We start from the raw sequence: 6000 nt of genomic DNA on the forward strand, positions 1-6000 counted from the left end.
CTTTATCTTGATTTTTTGATATTTATAACATAAAATCTTTTATGAATCAAGATCTCTTATTTGATCTCTTATGTTTCTCTTTGCCATTTACTAAAGAGAAAAATAATTCAATTCATGATCTTGATTTCTCGATACTTGATACTTGAAATCTTTCTATGAATAAAAATCATTTTCTCCTTTTGCTATCTACTATCTAAATGAATTATGATTTTTTTAAATTATAATTTATTTGATTCATAATGAATTGAGAGATTTTGTATACATGAATTGAGGTCTTATTTTCCTATAAGATTAAATGAATTTTATCTATATCATGATCTCCTAAGAATTCTTTTTGTTAATTATTTAAGAGGAGATTTGTTAAAATGAATTATGGTTTCTCTTGATTTCTCAAATTTTAGACTTGATCTTTCATTTTTGATGATTGAAATAATGATTGAAATATTGATGTAATTATGAATGATGATTTGATATTATGCATGCAATACTTCAACCTATGGTAATGATGCATGCAATGATGAAATATTCATGATGAAAAATTATTTTGACATTCATGACTTGATTTTTCATCTTTGTTATTTATCCTTTGTCATGATTTGAAAATCGATGTAAAGGAAAAAAAGAATTTTAAAATTAATTTCTTCCCTTCTTTTTGACAGTGACAAAGGGAGAGAAAGAACTAACTATGCTTGTTCTAAAATTATGTAAAATTTGCTAGCTTGCATAGTGTAAAATGTGTTAGCTTGCTTAATGTAAAACTTACAATCTTACTAGCTTGCATATAAAAAAATTACTAGATTGCCCAACTCAAAAAAGAAGCAAGAATTACTAGCTTGCACATCTCAAAAGAGATGCAAAGATTGCTAACTTGCATATTTTAAGAAGCAAAAGTTGCTTTCTTGAACATCTCAAATATTCATAGCTTATATTTTTAAAAAAATAATGTAAAAATGTGCTAGGTTGCATGTTCTAAAATGTTGTAAGATTCACGGGCTTGCATGATGTAAAACTTGCTATCTTGAACATCACCAAGAAGTGCTATCTTGTCTATCTCAAGAAGCAAAACTTACAACTTACACATTGCAAAAGGAAGCAAGAATTGCTAGCTTACACACTTCAACAAGAAAGCTATCTTGCATTTGGTTTCGAAATTTTTGCTAGCTTGTATGTTATAAACTTGCTATTTTACTACCTTGCATATCTAAAACTTAATAGCTTGTATGTTCTAATATGATGTGGCACTTGCTAAATTTGCTAGCTTGCATAATGATTAAACTTGAGATTTATTATGTAATGATTTGAACTGAAATGTCTAAAACACTTGATAATTGAACTTATCCTTTTTGTTGATGACAAAGGGGGAGAAGTATGATGATGTTATGCATAAGTTTTATGATAACATGTTGCTTGGATTTTTGAATCTAAGAGTTCTATCAATATGACATATTGATAGGGGGAGTTTGTTTAAACTCCGGGAGTTAAGGTTAACTCCGTCATCAATTGGTTGTCATCATCAAAAAGGGAGAGATTGTTGAATCTTAGATTTTGATGATGAAACCAATTGATAGTGTTTATGATTTAATCTACGTTTTGAGTGACACAGGATGCTTTGATCAGGGAGAGACAATTAAAGCAGGAAGAATCATGTTGGGCTGGAGAAAAATATGTCAGAAGATTGGATGTCGCGCCGGAGGATCGATTGATGTATCGACAGAAGGCTTCGAGCCATGGATTCGGGCATTGGGTTAAGAAAAGCGGATATTACACTAAGGATATCAGAGTTGCGGAGGTCAACTGACCGATTGGGTAATAAGCCGTAAGAGAGGATGATGCGTCGAAGAATCAGACGAAGCATCGTTGGACTAATGACATGTCAGACAACATGATTCATACTTAGTAATAATTATCTAAATCGAAGTATGTTTTATGTATGTAGGATTAACTACGACAGTAAGGCATAAAGCAAAATGAAGTCCCGGAGTAAAGAACACGAGTTCGTTGGGAGTTTAAGAGTTCATCGGAAGTTCGGACATTCGTTAGAAGTTCTGCCATAATTGACTGAGAAGTATTCGAGAGCTTACCAAAGAAGCTCGTCGGAACTCGCCAAGAAGATCGTCGTGAAGTCTAGGAGCTTTCCGGGAGTCCGCTGGAACATTGCCGAGAGATTGTCGGAAGTTCGCGCGGAAGATCGCCAGAAGCTCGCCGGAAGAAACTAGACTTACGGACTTGTTTAGTTTAGTAAAGTCTTAGAATTCGTAGTTAGCACATAATTGGGATTGGAATTGGGCCAACCCAATTAGGAGCCAGTTGGGCCCATGTATGAACTGTGTTGGGTCTAATGAAAAGGCCCAAACAGTGACTCAAGAGGTGGTATTGCCCTTGTCAGGCAATGGTACCACCCAGTGTCAAGTTAGCATTAGCGGTGGTACCGCCCGTACCTAGGAAACCCGGGATAAGACCTTTTTAGGCTCCAAGTTTGAATTAACTTGAAGCCTATAAATACCTCTCTCATCCCCGGTTAAAATATACAAGACTTGAGAGTGAAAAAGAAAGAAATGCTATTGTCATCTTGTATGAACTCCTCTCAAAGTTCTAAGTGTTAGAATAGTTTGAGAGAGGAGTGAGTGGAGGTATAAGGGTTATCTCCTAAACTCGGTAAAAGGAGAAAGAGCTGTAAAAGGTGGTTGGTCTTCGCCTATTGAAGGAAGACCGATAGCGGATGCCAATGGCCTCGACGAAGGAGGAATCAGGAGTAGATGTAGGTCACGACAACCGAACCACTATAAACTCGGTTTGCATTTACTTTGAGCAATTTACTTTTATAGCAAACTACCTCTCCTCCTTACTATGCTTTTACTACGCCTACGCTCGTATATGCTTTCAAATAAACACCTTCCGAGATTGGTTTTAATCATACAAAGATTTTACGAAATTAACGTTTTTACCGCTGCACTAATTCACCCCCCCTAGTGCCAGCTCGTTCCTAACACGTCCACAGTCAATGAGTCGAGTGAATTATTATGGAGATAATAATTTACTGAGTAGAAGGAGTTCTGATAGGTATGACTCATGGCTAGCTCGATATTCGGCCTAGAGGGTCACACACATATGGTAGGTGTTGCGATGAGTAGAGGTTCGAATATAAGATATCCTCTAGAGCCCCTATCTTATTGGATATCTAATAAGCCCCTGAATTATTGGATCCTATGGATGAGATCCAATAAGAGGCAGTGAGAGATTATTGGATTGAGATCCACTGATCTAAGAGGCTTGGGTAGTTGAATGGAGATCCAATACCCAATAGGGCAAGATCCATTAGGGTTAAGTTGACAGGGGACCTCTATAAATAGGAGGGAACCAATGATTCATAGGATAGAGCATTTTTGGGATGCCTTTCCTATTCTCCTCCCCTTCTCCTCCTCAGATAGTAGGATTGGAGTTTTAAGGAGCATCGTCGTAGCTTTACTTTGTGGATCACCGCTAGAGAGGAGGATACTTGACCTCCTTCACCCTCTCCTAAAGATCTATAGAGATTCAAGGATATACAATCTCGCTAGGTAACATAATCTTTCATATGCACAGTTTAATGTTTCACGGTTTTTGCGCACCAATCTTCGCACGATGAAGAACACATCTTTGGAAAATTGGGGATTCTTTTTTTAATGTTCTTTCATTGCGCATGTGATGTCGCTCTTAGATTTTTCAACAGTAGTATCAAAGCCAGGTCGTTCATGCGAAAGATTGATTTTAAACTGCATGTGTTGTGTTTTCTAGAAGCTTTTTACATCAAAATCGTTGATGTAAAAGCGAGAAAGGGCAGCAACTGTTGCTACCCTTGTAGATGGCAGCACTACCATCTGCGTGCAGGCTCCCGACCGATGATCGATGGGCTGTTGTAGCGGTAGCCGCCTCCATGCAGGTACGATTGCCTATAGCGACACTCACATGCAAGGTCGTAGGCACGGTGGTTGCCTGCGCATGGGCGCAGGCGGCGCCTACCGTCGCTGGGCCCGCGCGCGAGCCTCGGCAGAGGCGCCCGTAGGGCAGCGACACTGCTCATGGGCAGGGGTGACGCCCCTGCCCCCCGCCGTAGAGGACCGCGGCTGACAAGGGTGGCGACGACCGCAGCAAGCAACAAGGATGAGGATTTAGGGTTTTTGGGCAAAAGATAATTTTGCCCCTCAAAATTTGATAAATTCTAGGTTTTGTCCTTTTGTCCAAATTCCTTGCATGTCCTTAATTTCAAAAAATATTAATTAATTAAAATATTTAATAATAATAATAATAATAATAATAATAATAATTATTATTATTATTATCTAGTAGTTTGACATAACGATATTTACATATGATGTATGAAGTAGATGAATGATCATGGACTATGTGATGTGTATGTACATGTGATTATTATTATTGTTAGGCCTACGAGCCTCCAATTTTATTCTCGTTTATTGTCAGACCTGCGTGCCTATGATTAAGTTGTAATCACATGAGGAGGCGTAGCGGGAGCGTGGAAGTGATAGCGGGAACCATGAGGTCGAGACGGACGATTGCAACACATAGAGATGCATCGAGATATTGACGGAACCGATGAGAATGAGATGGACGATCACAAGGCATGTGTTAGGAACGAGTTAGCACTAAGAGGGGGGGGGGGTGAATTAGTGTAGCGAATAAAATTACGTCGGTTTAAAAAATTTGTTTCATTTAAACCCGTTTCGTAAATATGCTTAAATTGAAAGCGTATGAAAGAGTATAGCACGTAAGAAAGTTCGTGGTTAAAGTAAATTGCTTGAAAGAAATACAAATCGAGTTTATAGTGGTTCGATCGTCGTGACCTACATCCACTCCTAATTCCTCTTCCGTTGAGGCCACCGGCATCCACTAACGATCTTCCTTCAATGGGCGAAGATCAACTACCCTTTTACACCCCTCTTCTCCTTTTCACATGTTTAGGAGACAACCTTTTACAAGCACACACTCCTCTCTAAACAAAATTCTAAGTTTAAGCTAGAGGAGGGGATCTCTCAAGTAATTTCTACAGTGTTTTCTCACTTTTAAGTTCTTTGTGCTTGTGTTTTAACTAGGGATAAGAGGAGTATTTATAGGCCTCAAGTTGATTCAAACTTGGAGCCTAAAAAGGTCTCGTCCCGAGTTTCCTAGGTCCTAGTGGTACCACCGCCTATGCTGGGTGGTACCACCGCCTGCAACACTGACACTAGGTGGTATCACCGCTTGGGAGACTGTGTTTAGGTGGTACCATTGCCTAGACTGGCAGTACCACCGCCCAGACTGGTGGTACCACTGCTTGACACTGACACTAGGCGGTACCACCGCCTGACATAGTCTCGGAGATTGTGCCATATTGGTGCCACCTGTTGGGTCATTATTTGGGCCTTTCACTTGGCCCAACATAGTCCATACATAGGCCTAACTGGCCCCTAATTGGGTTGGTCTAATTCCAATCCCAATTATGTGCTAACTATAAAATTTAAGGCATACACTAAGCAAATCCGGTCTAGTTAGTCTAGGTTTCTTTCGGCGAGCTTCTAGCAATCTTTCAGCGAACTTCCGATGATCTCTTGATAATGTTCCAGCAGACTCCCGGCATACTCCTGGACTTCACGATGATCTTCTTGGTGAGTTCCGACGAGCTTCTTCGGTAAGCTCGTGGACTTCTCGGTCAATTTTGGTAGAACTTTTGACGAAGGTTCGGACTTCCGACGAACGTTCGGACTTTCAACGAACTTTCGAACTCCCAACGAAGTCTCGTTCTTGACTCCAGGACTTCATTTTGTCTTGTGCCTTAATCACTATCATAGTTAATCTTGCACAAATAAAACCTACTTTGATCTAGACAATTATTATAAAGCTTGAATCATGTTGTCCGGCATGTCATTGGTTCATCGACGCTTCGTCCGATTCTTCGGCGCATCGTCCTTTCTTACGGCCTATTGCCCGATTGGCTAGTTGACTCCGCAACTCCGATTTCCTTGGCAT

This window comes from Musa acuminata, chromosome BXJ1-6, assembly GCF_036884655.1.
Source record: "Musa acuminata AAA Group cultivar baxijiao chromosome BXJ1-6, Cavendish_Baxijiao_AAA, whole genome shotgun sequence".
In the NCBI taxonomy this organism is placed as follows: domain Eukaryota; kingdom Viridiplantae; phylum Streptophyta; class Magnoliopsida; order Zingiberales; family Musaceae; genus Musa; species Musa acuminata.